This window comes from Sus scrofa, chromosome 8, assembly GCF_054392235.1.
Source record: "Sus scrofa isolate SSC_HxYL_T2T_F1_AM1 chromosome 8, Sscrofa_HxYL_maternal_Yorkshire_Landrace_v2.0, whole genome shotgun sequence".
Taxonomy (NCBI): domain Eukaryota; kingdom Metazoa; phylum Chordata; class Mammalia; order Artiodactyla; family Suidae; genus Sus; species Sus scrofa.
Window position 1 is genome coordinate 3,751,469 of NC_139390.1, and position 18,155 is coordinate 3,769,623.

Below are 18,155 nucleotides of genomic sequence, written 5' to 3' on the forward strand. Positions count from 1 at the left end.
TCCTGATTGGTCCACATCCCTGCCAATGATTGGGCGAGGGATAGTCATGTGATCTCTATCTGGCCAATGAGATTGAGGAGAAGGCTGCTGGGGCTGCTGGGCAATTCCCTCAATGCCGGGAATGGCTGACTGGGAGTGACAGGTTCTCCTTTTGTTTTGGACGTGGTTGTGTCCGGTTGTGACCTAACAGCCACATTGTGACCACCAGGAGAACCCAGCAGAGTAGAGATGTGGAAACATCTGGGTCCTAGCAACCACCACGGAGCCCCTGAATTAACTACCCCTGGAGCTGCCCCGTCTTTGGACTTCTGCTCGTTACCGGAACTGTGAATTTCCTTTTTGTTTTAGTCTTTCTAAGCGGAGTTTGCTGTTGCTTTCCGCGAAATGTTCCCCAGCTGCCTCCCAGTCTGGTTGTCCAACAATTCCGTGGTGACTCACTCTGCTTTTCAGCAAATTCTTCTCCTGCTTAAGTCAGCCAGAGTCGATTTCGTTTACTTGCAGCCTAGAACCCTGATGATAAAGAGGAGCGTCTGAAGGCGGGCCTGTCTGCCAACAGGACAAGTGGTGTTGAGGCAGGAATGAGGGAGTGTGCTTGGAGACAGAGATGAAAGAAGGTGGAGCTCCAAGGGTTCCATCCCCTCAGTTCACAGGACAAGAGCACAACAGGGGTCAGACCTGAAGTGATTTGAATACCCAGCAGAAGAATGTTGACTTTATGCTTAAAGTCATGAGATTGTGACCAATAGTGTCATCGACTGGAATTTACAGTGTAGGGACTTTGCCTGGACATGGAACTTAGGGGCCTCGGGGAGGAGACTCTGGCATCCTCTGAGCTCCTACTGTGGGCCAGTTGGGTCCCCACACCGTCTCTGCTAATTCACACAGCTCCCCTCTGAGCGAAATTAATCTCTTTCAGACCAGAGGCCCAGGGTGCAAATCAGGAAGCCATGTGCCCACCAGCCAGCTGGTCAGGGGCACAGCGAGAATTGACAGACACCAGCCCAGGCTTTTTCAGTTGCGTCCTGCTGCCTCCCCATGCTTTAGAAGAGAGTTTGCACCCCGGGTCTGGTCCTGCCCAAATCATCCGTGCTGCTCCAGGAAGGAAGAAACCTCTACACTGATCAGCAAACTGTTTCTGTAACCCACTGCCCAGGTCACTAGCTTTAAGGCTGTCTCGTCTCAGGGCTGCCGAAGCTGATAAGTGATATTCCATCTTTTTATGCGGCATTAATTTCACTAAAGCTTTTGCCAGATGTCAATGCTTGTCTGTGTGTAATAAAGGAAGCTGAAGACATTTTAGAGCACTGTGGGAGAAAGGTCAAACTCTGCCAGGCTCTCAGAGCAGCTGGGGTAGATCTTAGACCCTGGCCTGGAAGGCAGAGTCTGGAAGCTGTACTGCCTCTACAGGTGGGGGGACTTGCCAGGAATCTCCAAGCTGAGCTCACTGCCAGCCTTCTCAGCCTGAGCAGGATGCACAGGATGTGGGAGCCATGATGCTGTTGTAGAAGCCCATGGGAAGCAGCAGATCCTGCCACCTGCAGAGGCCGGGCCCTCCGTGGAGAGATGCTATTTGATACTATCGGTCACCCCTAAGGTAAGTGCTGCCCTTGCTATCCCCATTGAACAGGTGGGAAAGTGAGGCCTGGGGCTACCGGCAGACTTACGCAAGCTCACACATTTGACAGGGCCTGGCCCTGAGCCCAGCACTGTCCGATTTTGAGTCCAGTCCTCTCACCTGCCCCTCACATTGTTGGGCACAGAGTAATCAGGGAGGCTTCATGGAGGAGGAGGCATTAGTGCTGAGCCCTTAGGGAGCCAGAGGGGTTTGGGACAGGGAAAGGCCTTTCCCAGAAAGGATAGAAGGATGAGCTAAGGCTCGGAGGTGAGTAGCCAGGAGGGCAAAGCTGCAGGTCAAAATGCAGCTTCAACCTCCCTCCCCACCCACCACCACTGAATCTCCCTTTAAAACTCATCTCAAGATGGGGAACTGGAAAGAAGCCAAGTCCCAGAGGAAGATTTGGGATTCACTTTCTCCCTGGAACAAACCTTAGGCCAAGATTTAAAAATTCTTTTTCCTCTCGAAACGTCTCCGGTTTCAAGCCTGCATTTTTGGCAGCCTCATTCCCAGAGCCTCTCGCCGTCCAGAAGAAGCGATGCCCTGGAAAGGAAGAGTCTGACAGGAAAAGAGACTGGGAGGCGGTGAACCCACAGGGCGGGTGCAGAGAATGAAGAGGAAGAAAGGAAGCCTGGGAGGGGTTCTGGTGGGGGTGGGGCACCCAACAGAGGGAAGGAAAGGAACACTCTACTATGCGCAAGCACCACTGGCACTGCTCCTCACACCTGCCTGGCAGCCTGCCTGGCCCAGGTGACACTCCATCCACACCCCCATCCGCCTGCCAGCTGGCCAACATTGAGAAAGCACCTGCAGGATGCAGGACCCCACGCCAAGGAACTCAGCCTCTGTGACTCCTTCCCCATCAGGAGAAAGAATTTACCTCCCAGATCAGAAGGAACCAACAGAATCAATAAAACAAATGGGGAAGAGGAGATGCTGCTTAACTGAAGACATCACTAATGGATGGAGGGCTTGAGTGGACAAACCCAGCTGCTGGTGAGGGCAGCAACAGGCAGGCAGGTGGCCCTGGGGGGTAGGTTCAGTTCTTCAGTGACCCTGGGCACCCACTCCTCACTGGTACTGGGACCACACGAGACTCAGACACAGGCCTTGAGAAGCTCACAGTCTAGAGGAGGAGACGACACGGAAGCAGCGGGTGTGGAGGATACTTCTCTGCCCCTGGACTTTGACTTGGGGCCATGACCTATTAGAGGGTCTGATGCACACAGAGGAGTTGATGCCTCTTGTGGTCCACGTGGCCCCCAGAATGAGACACATGGAGGAAAGCTGAAACCAACCCAAGACTGGGAACCGAGCCCTCCTGACCCATAGCCTGGGTCAGACTTACTGCAGTCATCCTAAATATCCATTAATGGGAAAACAAGTACTTCCTGTGATAAGCCGCTGAAATTGAGGGTAATTTGTTATGCAGCATTATCGTGGCAATAACGGACTGCTACATAATGACATGGTACAATCCTTGCTTGGTTGGAAGTATGCCCAAGTGAACTCAAAGGAAGCCCTGAGCAGTTTGGGAAGGCTTCTGGGAGGAGGTAACATGTGGACTCAGCCTTGAAAAATGAGTGTGAGGAGAAAATTGGAAAACATTCTGGGTAGCTGGAGCAACCAGAGCAAAGGAGCAGAGGCAAGGAAGAACATAGGCTCGGCAGGGAAGCTGCAGGACAAGATGCTCAGTGTAACCAGAGCACGTGGACATGACCATCACCCTGGCAGCCCAGTTAGACCCCAGCAGAACAGGAAATGCATCCAGCCCCTGGCAGCTGTCAAGCCTGAGCAGTACTGTTTCCTTGAAGAGCCAATGGCCAGCCCCATCTGCCCCTGGGAGATGTCCCAGTGGCCAGCGTCCCCCGCAGACCTGACCCAGTGCCCTGTGGGAGGAAATCTGCTGGTCGCTGGGTCTCCGTGGCCATTTCTGAGCTGGACATAGGAGAGAATATGCCATCATTCCCGGGGCCGAGCCTTCTCAGCCCAGCTCCTCCTGCTGCAACTGGGGTCAGCCTTGGGCTTCACTTAGCCCCAAGCCCATACAGGTCCAGGACCACTTTGATAACCGAGTTCCCTCAAACCCTAGAAAGCTTCCAGGCTCCTCCATGTACACGCGTCCACAGGCTTGCTTCGCCTCGAAGCCTGAGACTGCTCACGGCCTGGCCTCAGCCCAGCTGTGTTTGTCTTGACACACAAGCTCCAGACAGAAACATCCCTCTGCCACCCCACCCCCGCCACGGCCGGGTCATTACTGTGTGGTCCTCCCAAGAGCGCCAGCTGGGAGGACGGGCACGGGGCCGTTTCCCGCTGCACCCACACCCCACCCTCCAAGGCCGCTCACTCGCAGCTTGGGGCTGAAGGAAGGCATTTCCTCTCACCCCTGGGAGCCGAGCTGGTCAAGTGGATGGCAGGCAGGACTTCAGAGATGCTCTGCCCTCCGCCATCCCGCCTGATAGATGTGCTGGCTCGTGTCCCAGCTCACGTCTCTTGAGGGACCTTCCTAAAAGCTCCGGGGAGCCAGCACGTGAACCTTTCCCTCCAGCCCCTCCCACGTGGCCTTTGTCCTGAACACAGCCGAGGACCGGCAGATCAAATACTTCTCCACCGCATGGCGCGAGTCAGCAGCTCTCCAACCTGAGATGGGTCTGCACGTCACATCATCTCCCTCCCCTTCCATTCAGCCACATTTTCAGCTTTGTTCTTATGGTGTCCACTCCTGGGCACCAGTCAGCTTTGGCCAGGATTCCATGCAGCTGCTTATCACAGCCGCCTCATTTCTGCAGTCGGAGCCCCAAGGCAGGGCTGGGCTGGGCTGGGCTGGACGCTGACGGCCCCACAGGCACAGGTGGGTGCACGAGGGAGGAACGCACAAGGCCAAGTCAGGCAAGAGGAGAGATTTATTAAGGCACCCGAAGCGGGTGGGCTGAGGTCAAGGTGGCGCCAGCCCCGACTGCTCGGAGATGCTAGGCCTATAAAGGATCCGTGGCAGGAACTTGTGGCAGGAACAATGAAGACGGGGGACAGTCAGGGGAGGGTGGCGGGTCAAGTCCCAGGACAGAGGGCAGTTAATCCTTGGTGGTGGTTAATCTATGCAGGCAGTTGTTGTCCTCAGGCCATTGCTTCTTGCTGCCCAACTTGAGGCTGCACATTCCGGCAGAGGGTGCAGGTCCTGCTCCAGGCTGTACCCATGTCCGCAGCAGGTCTCCGAGGTGAACGGCCACATTTGGGGGGTGGGGTGGGGTCTGTCAGGGACCCTCCCTGGGAGGAGGGCAGGACCTCGAAGGGCACTGAGGACATGGACTTTCTGCCGTCATCAGCATGTGATGCTTCAAGAAGCACGACTGGGAAGCTGACCCCATAGAATGGGATGGCAATTACCTCCCATGGAGGAAAGAGGCAGCCAGCCTCCAACCCCCACCCTCTCCGGAAAGACGTCACTGCCCAGGGCTCTGCGCCCAAGGCCACGCCCTTCAGGGCAGCCCACATTCAAGGATCATCCAGGCTGAGACAGGAGGACCTGAACATTTTGACCCAACGTTATCATAACTTGGAAGGGCCTTCAAGCCCTGGACCCTCTGGGGGCTGGACAGGGCTGCCCCTGGGCCTGGGCTCAGCTGGACCCTCCTGCCCAGTCCTGCTTCCCTCCCCTCCCTTTCCCAGGCCTGGTTCCCAAGGGCACAGTAACTCCACCTTGGAGTCAGCTTCCCTTGAGCCCCAGCCTGGGACACCGAGATGTGTCATGTGCATCCCCAGAGATGGGGCAGAAGCTCTCAGTTACAGAACTGGAGGAACAGCCAGGTCCCAAGAGCGGACTCAGGGAGCACAAGGGCTGCATCAGGGAGGGGGGTGACAGGGGCAGGGCCTGACAATCCCAGCCTCATGGGCAGAGCACGCACCTATGCAGGTGCACACCTGTGGCTGCTGCAGTGTCCCCGCAAACCTGGGGAATCAGGACAGTCCTGCCCGTGTGTGGGAATGAGACTCAGGCCGGCTGCCCAGGGAGGTGGTGCTGGGCACAGCATTTCTGCCATCAGGCCGTTGACAGCCCTGCAGTCTGGCGAGATGCAGCGAGCCATCACCCCACCTGCCTGGACCGCTACCCTGGCCACTAGGAGCCCCTGGGCCGCCTGGAGATGTTGGGAGCCCGTGAACCCTGCTGCCACATCATAAATGCCCAGCCCCACCTCTGTGCAGCTGCTGCGTCCTGGGTCCAGGAGCCTGTGTCATGGAACTGAGAGCCCAGCACGCTCGGACAGCAGCCAAAGATAGCAGAGGCTTTGCCTCTGGTTGGGGAAGAAGAGAAATCAGAGGGGCTTCAGGGTGATGGTGGGGGTAAGGGGGCCCTCGCGGCACAGAGGGGCTGAAGTTGGAGGTGGGGGCTGGGAACAGGAGGCTGAGGCTGGCCTCTGCTGAGTTCATCCCACGATGCTCCATCAGGAATAGCAAGAGTGAGGAGTTCCCGTTGTGGTGCAGCAGAAACAAATCCGACTAGGAACCATGAGGTTTTTGGGTTCGATCCCTGGCCTCGCTCAGTGGGTTAAGGATCTGGCGTTGCCGTGAGCTGTGGTGTAGGTTGCAGACACGGCTTGGATTCCTTGTGGCTGTGGCATAGGCTGATGGCTACAGCTCCGTTTCGACCTCTAGCTTGGGAACCTCCATATGCTGGGAGTGCAGCCCTAAAAAGCAAAAAAAAAAAAAAAAAAAAAAAAAAAAAAAAAAAAAGGAATAGCAAGAGCGGAGTTCCGTCATGGCTCAGTGGAAACAAATCTGACTAGCACCCATGAGGATGCAGGTTCAATCCCTGGCCTCATTCAATGGGTTAACGATGCGCCATTTTCAAGAGCTGTGATCACAGATGCAGCTCAGATCTGGTGTTGCTGTGACTGTGGTGTAGGCCAGTGGCTACGGCTCCATTTTGACCCCTAGCCTGGGAACCTCCATATGCCATGGGTGCTGCCCTAAAAAGACCAAAAAAAATAAAATAAAAATAATAAGTCTGAGGAATAGCAAGAGCCAGAGGAAGCAGAGCAGACTCATCAGGCAAAGAGCCAGGAAGACTTGGGGATGGATTCCATTCCCTGGACTCTCCAGCTATGTACTTATCTCCATTCCTTGAAACAGGCTGTTTCGTCCACTGTTAAGGCTTTAGAAGGCTCTCCCTCCACCCTCTCTCGGATAACAGCCGTCCAGGGCTCATCAGGAAGTTCCAGAGTTTGTTCAGGGGCACAGATTCTTCCCGTGGTCTTATTCTAGGATCTTTAGGATACTGTCTTTCCTTATGGTCACAAGACGGCTGCCAGAACACTAGGCATTACATTGCCGTTCCAGGCAGGAGGGAAGAGAACAGACTAAGCACAAAAGATGTTCCAGAAGCCCCCACCTAGGAATGTCCACTCCCATCTCATGGCCAGCACTGAGTCACATGGCCACCCAAACTGCAACAGAGCCTGGGGAAGCTGCGTTTTATCCAGACACAGTGCTGCCCCCACTCAAAACCAGGGCCCTGCCTGCTGTAAAGAGGGAAGGGGATATTGGGGAGGCACCTCATCCTCTTCCAACTGTGAAGAGTGTGGGAGGGAAGGTTCAAAACGGAGGCGGGGCCCAGGGAGGGGGCTGGGCCAGGTCCAGGTGAGAGCTGAGAAGGCCGTGGGGCAAGAGGAGAAGACAGTGTCCCACCTCCCACTGGTCCATAGTGGGTGCAAGCTGTGTGTGGGGGTGCTCTGAGCCAAAGTGCAGGTGCCCTCAAGCCTGTGCCCTTGCAAGACTGGTCGTATGATGCCATCAGCACATCCCCAGGCACTCTCCCCACCACTCTCATGCTGCTCCTGCCAGGCCCCTCTGTCCACCTTGCCCCACGTGCTCCTGGTTCTTCCCTGGCACCGTTGTCCTGGGTGCACAGCCCATGCCCAGAGGAGGGCTGGGCAGCGGGGAGATTGAGCAGCCCGAGCCCAGGGAGGCCATGTTGGCCCTGGGCTGGTGCTGGGAACAGTCCTTTTTTTAGAAATTCCTGAGTCACCTCTTTTCCCTGTGCAGGCGGCGAGCACACAGTAAAGCAGAGCCTCAGACTGGAGGGCTCTGAGTGTGGGTGGTATCGTTTTCTTAATATCCTCCCAGGTTTTCATTCTGCAGCTTTTGCCAAAACCTCTGCCCCAGAAGCCGCTCATCTTGGGAGAGCTCTGGCAGCCACGGGAGAAGGCAGGGCACCTCGGCCTGCACAGGGACCCGACAGGGTCGTCTCCCTCCGGAGCCCTGTCCTCCCCAACTGCCCCCAGGTCAACAGCAGCAAGATCCTAACTTAGGCATTTGCGTGAAGCCCACCTCGGTTCCCTCTGCTGCCTCGTCCTTCGTCCCTTTCCTGGGAGCTCCCTCCACCTCCGCGTGCCCCGGCCCTGAAAGGACACACGTTCTGGCACAATGTGCACACACACACATGTGCACATATCCTACATATACATATGCACAGGCATGCACACATATGCACTCTACACACACAAGCAGTGTACACACGTGTGCATGTGTACATATGTGGATGTGTACATGCATTACACATATGCACGCGTACACATCAAATGCAGTGTTCACATGCATGTGTACACACATTGCATGCATGTGCGTATACATAGACGCCCACATGTTCGTGTGTGCATGTGTACATGCATGTTTGCGCGCGCACCTGCACATGCGCATGTACAGTCTCACATGTGTGCACATCGGTATTTTTACACACCCTCTTCACATGCTCTCTTGCCCACCGCAGCCCACACCCACCCTCAGGACGTCCTGGTCCTGGCCCCGCGGGCAGCCCACGCGGCCGGTTTCTCTCCCACGCCTCCTCCCGCTGAGCCGCCTCCCCCGGACTCTTTCCCTGTGCAGGCGCCACGGTCCTGGCCAGCGACTCCAGCCGGCTCCCCAGGCAGTAACTCTGCTCCAGCGATCCCAGTGCAGCCAAAATCTTCCACGGGCTGAGAGCCAGCAGCCTCTTCTGGCCGTTCAGGAGCTGCCTGGCTGCTTCTGCCTCTGTCAGAAAGTTCTGGCGGTGAGTAGGTGTCCCACTGCTGCCTCCCATCTCCCTCCCCCAGGGCCCTTCTCAGGTCAGAGTCAGAACTCCACGGCCCCAGGATTCAGTCGCCTGTCCCTCCCTGGCAGGTGCCGCGGCCTTGGAGGCCTCCCTGGTTCTGGTCCCGCTGTGTGTCTTAAGACAGGGCACTTAACATCTCTGAGCCTCAACAGCCACATTTTCAGGCAAAGATGCTGGACTCTGCTTCAGGCCTTTGCTCAGCCTTGGCCCCATCACTGATGCAGGGGTGCAGGGCGCGCTGACCCGCCCCTCGAGGTCTTGTGCCTGTGGCCCCTCCACCGACAGCCTCATCGGAGGGCGTCCCCAAGCTCAGGGATGCTGGACAGAGAGAAAAGGGGCAGGTGTGTCTCTGTCTTCCTGGCGGGGCCGTGGGAAGGACTCAGAGGATCCCTGGTTCAGTACCTGTGTGGGGCCTTCTCCCTCTAAGGGGAGACATAGCTCACCCACTTTTCTGGGAGAACAGCAGCCACTCTTCCAAACCGAGGCCCTGCCCTGGTCCCAGGCTGGCTGTTGGCTGGAAACCTCTTGGTTTTAACTTAATCTCCAGAATGGCTGGTTTCTGGACCTGGGTCTGGAAGGAGGCGTGGACCAGATGGAAGGAAGTGGGCCTGGACGGAAACTCGTGGGTCTGCAGGAGGGACAGGCAGGGCCCCAAAGCAGGAGACACCCCATAAAAATCCCACTCAGCTGCGTGACTGCCAAATTCTTGTTTCCCGCAGTCTCTCAATCTCTCTCCCTCTCTCCCACCCCTTCGTCCCTCCCTCCCTCTCTCTCTCTCTCACACACACACACACACACACACACACACACACACACACATACACAGTGAGTTTACACTGCCAGGTTCATCTGGAAACACACCAGGTGGCCAGGGCTCTTAGCAAGGACACCTGCGCCATCTCATGTCAGCCTCCTGTCGCATCAGGGCTGGGGCCCTTGTCTGTGCACACAGATTCACAGCAAACACGTGTCTCCACCAAAGCCACACACTTGTACACAGGCGGAGAGAGGTCGCTCTGGCTCGTCCTCCCACCCTGCCTTTCTTTCTGGTCCACACGCCTCGCAAAGTTGTGGCAAAGGCGTGCCTTTGGGATCCCGGTCCCCAGTGCCCACAGATGGAGGCCACATGGAGGCCACGGAACCTGGGGAGGGGCAGGAACTCAGAGAGCACCCAGAGGGGTAAAGCGCCCAGGGGCCCCCCGGATAACGCACGGCCTGGGCGAGACTCCAGAACCCCCGCCCCAGGCACAGCGGTGTTCACGACACGATGAGGAGGACGGACTATCGAGCTGTTGTCCTGGGCCATAGTCGAAAGATGCAATCTGGCAGAAGCCGGTTTTCCTGCAAGTATTTCCTGTGACGTTACCCCCAGGAAGGGGCGCTTTGAATGTAGTGTTGCCGGAACTCGGCCTCTTTCATCGGCGCCGACTAGAAATGCAGAGACAGTGTTTGGGGCGAAGGAGAAAAAACAGCTTTATTGCTTTACCAGGCAAAGGAGAGTTACAGCAGGCTCATGCCTCAAAGACCATGCCCCCTCAGGAGAGACTGGGGGAGAAGAACGGGGCTGCAGATAAGGATCGGGGATTGGTGAGCTGGCGTTGTCTTCCAAGCTGGTGTCTGGCGGTCTGGTGGTGGTCTTTCCGGAATGAAGGCGGCTTCCTGCACACCGTCCATGTGTTGGGCGGTGTCCTTCTGTGGAAGAACTCAGAGATATCGTTGTCTGTGTTCCTGGAGGAGGGGCCAGGACCTGCCCCCAGACCACCGCTGTCATTTCTTGACGGCTCCTCTCGGGCCTCTGCATCCCCTCCCTTCCCCCTGTTAGCAACTGTTTGAACCTGCCCCTTGGAGCTCAGGGGAGGTCCTGGAGGCCAAGGCTTACTCCCTAAAAAGAAGCAATGGGGGACACAGAAAGGTCTGTGTGCCCAGGAGCCCCACGGGGCACTCGCTCGGTTACAGCAGTGACATTCCGCTGTCACCATGCCACGTCCCACGTGATTGTTAATTCCTGGGGCCCATTTCCAGAGGCATTCACTTAAATATTGATTGAAAGTTTTGCTCTGTCCTAGGCCCTGCTCTGGGCACTGGTGATACAAGAGCGACCGAGAGACATAGGCCACTGGCCTCATGGGGCTGACGTTTTAGAGGAAAACAGTGAGGGCCATGCCAGGGGCAGGTGCTGCCACTTATCTGCCCTCTCAGCAGTTTGGGAAGAGCAGCCACGGGCCTTAGCAACTGCCTTTGCCAGGCTCCACTCACAGTAGGCTTCTTGGGCTTTTATAAGATAAACAAGTGGAAAATAAAATAAGATCTGGGAGTTCCCTGGTGGCTCAGTAGGTTCAGGGTCTGGTGTTGTCACGGCTGTGGCCCATTTGATCCCTGGTCCTGGAACTTCTTCATGCCATGAGTATGGCCAAAACATAAAAATAAAAATTTGAGATCTGTAGATCCAACTCGCTAGATAGGAATCAAGTAGCCCAAACATAAATCAGCAGGAACACAGCTGCAGCCCAGAAGTCTCTGAGCTACCCCAGCTCTTGTTTACTTTCCACACCGAATCTGTCCCCCACAGGCCTTCTCTCCTTGGCAGGGGTGCAGTTTTAGCAAATAAAAATACAGGACAATCAGGGAAATTTGAATTTCAGACTAAGCAACAAATAATTTTTAATCACGAGGATGTCCCATACATTATTTGGGATATATTTTGGCAGGGAGGGGGGTCTTTTTAGGGCCGCGCCTGTGGCATGTGAAAGTTCCCAGGCCAGGGGTTGAATCAGAGCTGCAGCTGCCGGCCTACACCACAGCCACAGCAATGCTGGATCTGAGTCATGTCTGCGACCTACACCACAGTTCACGGCAACGCCGGATCTTTAACCCACTGAGCAGGGCCAGGGATCGAACCTGCGTTCTCATGGATGGTAGTCGGGCCCATTGCCCCTGAGCCACATTGGGAACTCCCAGTTTGGGGATATACGTAGACTGGAAACTCTCCACTGTTTGTCTGGAATTGAAGTTTAACTGCACGACCTGTGTGTTACCTGCTGATCCTATTCCCAGGTGAGGGCAGGAGACATTGGGCTGGTGGCTGGTGTCAGTGGAGGCGCTGGTGGCTGAGAGGCAGACGGATTTCTCCAGACACACCTTTTGTTCATTTTGAGTTTTGCGCTATGTGCGTGAGTTACTTCATTTTTAAAATAATTATTCGGGGAGTTCCTGTTGTGGCTCAGTGGGTTAAGAACCCGACACAGTATCCATGAGGATAGGGGTTTGATTCCTGGCCTCACTTAGTGGGTTAAGGATCTTTCATTGCCATGGCTGTGGTGTAGGCTGGCAGCTGCAGCGCCAATTCAACCCCTAGCCCGGGAGCTTCCGTATGCCACAGGTGCAGCTGTAAAAAATATATATACATAAATAAAAAATAATTATTCTAATAATGAGACACGGTTAACATTAGGGAAAGTGGCTGTTCAGCTCTTCTGAAACCATCACAAAGCCAGACCTAAAGAGGGAGAGGGAGGCCCAGTGCAGGTCAGATGGGAGCCCAGCCCCAGCTGAGTGGGGTCTGGAAGGGCTTCAGCCACGGCAGTGGGGGTAGGGGCCTCCTGGGTCCGTTCTTCCATTAGGGCCCACGCTCTCTATTTCTTCTTCGCCAGAGTGATGAAAATATAAACTCCACAAGAACTTCGTTTCTTTTTGGCCATGCCTGCAGCACACAGAAGTTCCTGGGCCAGGGATTGAACCCTCGCCACAGCGGGGACCCAAACCACAGCAGTAACACTTAGCCCGCTGAGCCAGCAGGGAGCTCCTGAACAGAAATTTCTGACGTGAGCTGGAGTGTGATTCTCCTCCACTCAAAACACTGTCAGTAAGGGCGAGACCATGCGGAACCTTGCACACGTGTGTCCATAGCAGTCCCCAAACCACGAGGGCACACCCGTCCACGCCGGAAAACTAGGTGAGCAGAATGTGGCCCATGCACACGGCAGGAAGGAGTAAGGTTGACACAGGTTACCCTGCAGACAGACCCTGAGGACGCGATGCTCAGGCAGACACCACAGGCCACACGCTCCGGATTCGGTTCTCGTGAAGTGTCCAGGGCAGGGAAAAACCTACTGAGACAGGGAGCAGATTCGTGGTTGCTTAGGGCCTGGGCAGCAGGCTGGACGGAGGCCATGGCCAAACAGTGCAGGGTTTCTTCTCAAGGGACGAAAATGTTCTATAATTGACTGTGGTGATGGTTGAGTGACTCTCGAATATATCAGGTGTAATTGTCTATTAAATGGGCAGATTAATTGGCAGGAGAATTATATCTCATTAAATTTTTAAAAATGATGCCGTGGCCCTGGTCTGGGAGAAAAGACCACCTGTGCGGCCTGGCCTCTGCCCACTCCCCTCTCCCCCAGCCCCTCCCGCCTTCCTGCAGCCTCCGGCTCTACCCTTCCCGGAAGGCGTTCTTCCCCCGTTATCTCCCCCCTGAGAAGCCTCAGGTCCCAAGTCTTTCTAAAGCCCTGGCTCCCCATCTCACCCAGCACCCCGCCCCTTCTCCGGAGCACTGCAGCTTCTCACACAGTGCAGCCCATGCACTCTTTTGATTTCTTGTTTATGGTCACTCTTCCCGCTGGACCACAAGCACCAGGCCAGGGAGGGCTTGTCTGTGTTGTTCACGGCTGTATCCCCAGCACTGAAGACAGTGCCGGGCCCCTAGTCGGAGCTTAAGACACATTTGGGAAATGGAGAAGGTCGGGGCAGGCCAGAGGGGACAGAAGCGAGGGTCCCCAGCCCCAAGAGGAAGCAGTGGCCGGAAGTGCCGGGAAGCTCCAGAAAAAAATCTGAGAGCTGAGGAGCTCCCTGGTGGTCTAGGGGTTAGGATCCTACACTTTCAGCACTGCGGCCTGGGGTTCAGTCCCTGGTCTGGGAACTGAGATGTCACATCAAGCCTCTGCCTCTTGCAGCCAAAATAAATAAATAAATTGAGATGTAAAAAACAACAGAGGGCCTGTAGATCCAGTGGTCCTACCTTCCCACAGACAGTCCTAACTCAGCACTGCAGGTCCAAGGGCGGCCGTTTTCCCTCCTCGCACCTGCCTCCCGCCCCTTCTACGTCTCAGCAAGAAGTACCACCACCCAGGTTGTGCCTCATACCCCTTTCAGAGCCATCACAACTCTGTGATACAGGGTCCCCAGTAGGCCCTCCATCTGCTCCCCATCACACTGCCACCCCCATCACACTGCCACCACCCCATCACACTGCCGCCACCCCATCACACTGCCACCACCCCATCACACTGCCGCCACCCCATCACACTGCCGCCACCCCCATCACACTGCCGCCACCCCCATCACACTGCCGCCACCCCCATCACACTGCCACCACCCCATCACACTGCCACCCCATCACACTGCCACCCCATCACACTGCCGCCACCCCCATCACACTGCCACCCCATCACACTGCCACCCCATCACACTGCCGCCACCCCATCACACTGCCACCCCATCACGCTGCCACCACCCCCATCACACTGCCACCACCCCCATCACACTGCCACCACCCCATCACACTGCCGCCACCCCATCACACTGCCGCCACCCCCATCACACTGCCGCCACCCCATCACACTGCCGCCACCCCATCACACTGCCGCCACCCCCATCACACTGCCGCCACCCCCATCACACTGCCGCCACCCCCATCACACTGCCGCCACCCCCATCACACCGCCGCCACCCCCATCACACCGCCGCCACCCCCATCACACTGCCACCCCATCACACTGCCACCCCATCACACTGCCACCACCCCATCACGCTGCCACCCCATCACGCTGCCACCACCCCCATCACACTGCCACCACCCCCATCACACTGCCACCACCCCATCACACTGCCGCCACCCCATCACACTGCCACCACCCCATCACACTGCCGCCACCCCCATCACACTGCCGCCACCCCCATCACACTGCCGCCACCCCCATCACACTGCCGCCACCCCCATCACACCGCCACCACCCAATCACACCGCCACCACCCCCATCACACTGCCACCCCATCACACCGCCACCACCCCATCACACCGCCACCACCCCCATCACATTGCCACCACCCCATCACACTGCCACCACCCCATCACACTGCCACCCCATCACGCTGCCACCACCCCCATCACACTGCCACCACCCCCATCACACTGCCGCCACCCCATCACACTGCCGCCACCCCATCACACTGCCACCACCCCATCACACTGCCGCCACCCCCATCACACTGCCGCCACCCCATCACACTGCCGCCACCCCATCACACTGCCACCACCCCATCACACTGCCGCCACCCCCATCACACTGCCGCCACCCCCATCACACTGCCGCCACCCCATCACACTGCCGCCACCCCATCACACTGCCGCCACCCCATCACACTGCCACCACCCCATCACACTGCCACCCCATCACGCTGCCACCACCCCCATCACACTGCCGCCACCCCCATCACACTGCCGCCACTCCATCACACTGCCGCCACCCCATCACACTGCCACCCCATCACACTGCCACCCCATCACACTGCCACCACCCCATCACACTGCCGCCACTCCATCACACTGCCGCCACCCCATCACACTGCCACCCCATCACACTGCCACCCCATCACACTGCCACCACCCCATCACACTGCCACCACTCCATCACACTGCCGCCACCCCATCACACTGCCACCCCATCACACTGCCACCCCATCACACTGCCGCCACCCCCATCACACTGCCACCACCTCCGTCACACTGCCACCCCATCACACTGCCACCCCATCACACTGCCACCACCCCCATCACACTGCCACCACCCCCGTCACACTGCCACCACCTCCGTCACACTGCCACCCCATCACACTGCCACCCCATCACACTGCCACCACCCCATCACACTGCCACCACCCCATCACACTGCCACCCCATCACACTGCCACCACCCCCATCACACTGCCACCACCCCATCACACTGCCGCCACCCCATCACACTGCCACAACCCCCATCACACTGCCACCACCCCCATCACACTGCCACCACCCCCATCACACTGCCGCCACCCCATCACACTGCCACCCCATCACACTGCCACCACCCCATCACACCGCCACCACCCCATCACACTGCCACCACCCCATCACACCGCCACCACCCCATCACACTGCCACAACCAGTCTCCACTCTGCCCAGACCTCCAAGCACCGTCTCTTCGATGACTAGGGTGTGAAGATATCAAGGAAAACCCCCAAGAGCAGCTCCGCCAAAGTCCCAGCCTTTGGTGGGGGTGCGGGGCGGGGTCCTGACTCCCTGCCGCAAGGGGGCGTAGACGAGCACGAGGTGCTTTATCCCCCCTTTCCCTCGGTCTTCCTAGTCCTCAGGCGTCCTTCTCCTCGGAGTTTCCCTGTCAGCCTTACCGAGGGAGCTGTGCCTCATGATTTCCGTGCCAGAGGCCAGCATGGGCGCAGAAGCGGGGCCGGGCCTCTGCGTCCCCAGGCAGCGAGCTGGCCAGGACGGACGAGGCGGGCCCCGCCTGTGGTGACGCTCAGGGAAGGAACCAGAAGAGCTCCCCCGCTCGGGAGGAAGAGCTGGCAGACATCGAGCCGCACACTGAAGAACCGAAGTTAAAATACTGTACCAAAAAGCAGGAAAGGGAGTTCCTGCTGTGGCGTGCGTGGCATCTTGCAAGTGCTGGGACGCAGGTTTGATCCCCAGCCCGGCACAGGGGGTTAAGGGTCCAGCGTTGCGGCAGCTGCAGCCTAGGTCATGACTGTGGCTTAGAGCTGATCCCTGGCCCAGGAGCTCCATATGCCCCCCAGGGGGCCAAAAAATTTTTAAAAAAGCATAAAGGTTTTCATACAAGAATCCCTTCTGGATGATAAACTTCAGCAAAGTGCTTGGAAAGGCAGCTACTTTTACTTCAGTCCATCTCCAGCGCGGCTCACACACAGTCAAGGCAGAAAGCATTCGGGCCTCTGGGATGCCCCCCATTGATGTTTGTGATTTTTACTGTTTCCCATTCCTCGTCAAAGTCCTGGGTGCCCTGTGGGGGCAACTGTTCCTTTCCTGCCTGCCTGCTTCTCCCCTTGCTGGACCAGTCAGTCCAAAATCTTGTCCTCCTGGCTCAGGACTAGCCCGAGCCGGGGCCTGGGAACCAAACTAGGCCCCAGAAGGTCTCTAAAGATGGGCCGTCTGGTCCGGGAGGGGCAGGGAAGCTCTCTCTTGCACTGGGATCTGGGTTCCGAGGACCAGGGAAGCCTGGATTTCAGGCAGGCAGGCTCCCGGGCTGCCTGAAAGAGCTGCTCGAGAAAGGCAGGGCCCAGCGGAAGGCAGCTGGTGGAGAGGCGGAGCCAGCCAGCCCCGCAAGCACCTGACCTTGCTAATTACCAGAGCCATCAACTCCCTGGCTGCAGCTGGTGAGAGCTGGGTTTCTGTCACCTGCAAGTGCAGCCACAAATGTCTAAAATTGGCTGCATGGGGCATTTTCTGAGAGCAGCTCGGTGAATGGGGCTCCATAGACCTGAATTCTGGCAGAGGCTTCACGACTAATCAGGTGACCTCAGCTGAAGCAACATATCTTCCCCCAACTCGGTTTCCCACATAGAAGGGAGCTGAGGCTCATCGCTGCTTCTCAGCACCCGAGAGTAAGTGGTGAAAGAGCAGATGTGGGAAGGAGCTCCCTGGCAGCTCAATGGATTAAGGATCGGGCGTTGTCACTGCTGTGACCCGGGTTACCGCTTTGGCTGGGGTTCCATCTCTGGTCCAGGAAATTTTGCATGCCACGAGAGCCATCAAAAAAAAAAGGGGGGGTGAGAGGACTTGAGAAAGTCTGAGTGCTGTTCAGACGAATGGAACGATTGGCGTCTCCCACCCTGTAGCATTGTCTTCCGCCTCCCCCTCCAGATCACGGCTCCCTGAGAACACAAGCCCCATCCTCCTCACCTCTTCATCCCCAACACCTGGCGTCAGGCCTGGGCAGGTACACACCCCAAAGAACTGAAAGAGGGGCCTAGGGCAGCTATCTGCACCCCATGTCCACAGCAGCATTGTTTCACAACAGCCAAGAGGTGGAAGCAGCCCAAGGAATGAGTGCATGAGCAAAATGTGGTCCATCCACAGAGCAGAATGATACTCAGTCTTACAAAGCAGTTCTGACACCTGCTGCAACCTGGATGGAACTTGAGGCCCTTAGGCTCTGTGAAAGAAGCCACTCACAAAAGGACAAGTCCTGTATGATTCCACTTAACCCCAGGGGAGCCAAATTCCAAGAGACTGAAAGTGGATGGTGGGTGCCAGGGGCTGGGGGAGGGGAGTTTGGTTTAATGGGGGCAGCGCTTCGGTTTGGAAAGAAAGTTCTGGAGAAGGATGGCGGTGGTGGCTGCACAACCGAGTGAGTGCATTAATGCCCAAACTGCACGCTGAACGGTTGAGA

The 18,155-nt window shown here is 57.0% G+C and overlaps 2 long non-coding RNA genes across 4 annotated transcripts; one reads left to right on the forward strand and one right to left on the reverse strand.

The window, feature by feature from the left end:
- Window positions 1–98: 98 nt before the first annotated feature.
- LOC146400289 (uncharacterized) lies at window positions 99–11,335 on the forward strand. Of its 3 annotated transcripts, none has more exons than XR_014812131.1 (3): window positions 99–1,594; window positions 8,495–8,657; window positions 9,526–11,335. It is a non-coding gene; the product is annotated as an uncharacterized LOC146400289 (long non-coding RNA). The 3 variants fall into 3 exon arrangements; XR_014812130.1 differs by having other exon boundaries at window positions 10,189–11,335; XR_014812129.1 differs by having other exon boundaries at window positions 8,768–11,129.
- LOC146400290 (uncharacterized) lies at window positions 4,745–8,527 on the reverse strand. Its single transcript, XR_014812126.1, has 3 exons — window positions 8,390–8,527; window positions 7,940–8,010; window positions 4,745–4,879 (listed from the first exon to the last, which is right to left on the reverse strand). It is a non-coding gene; the product is annotated as an uncharacterized LOC146400290 (long non-coding RNA).
- Window positions 11,336–18,155: the final 6,820 nt, after the last annotated feature.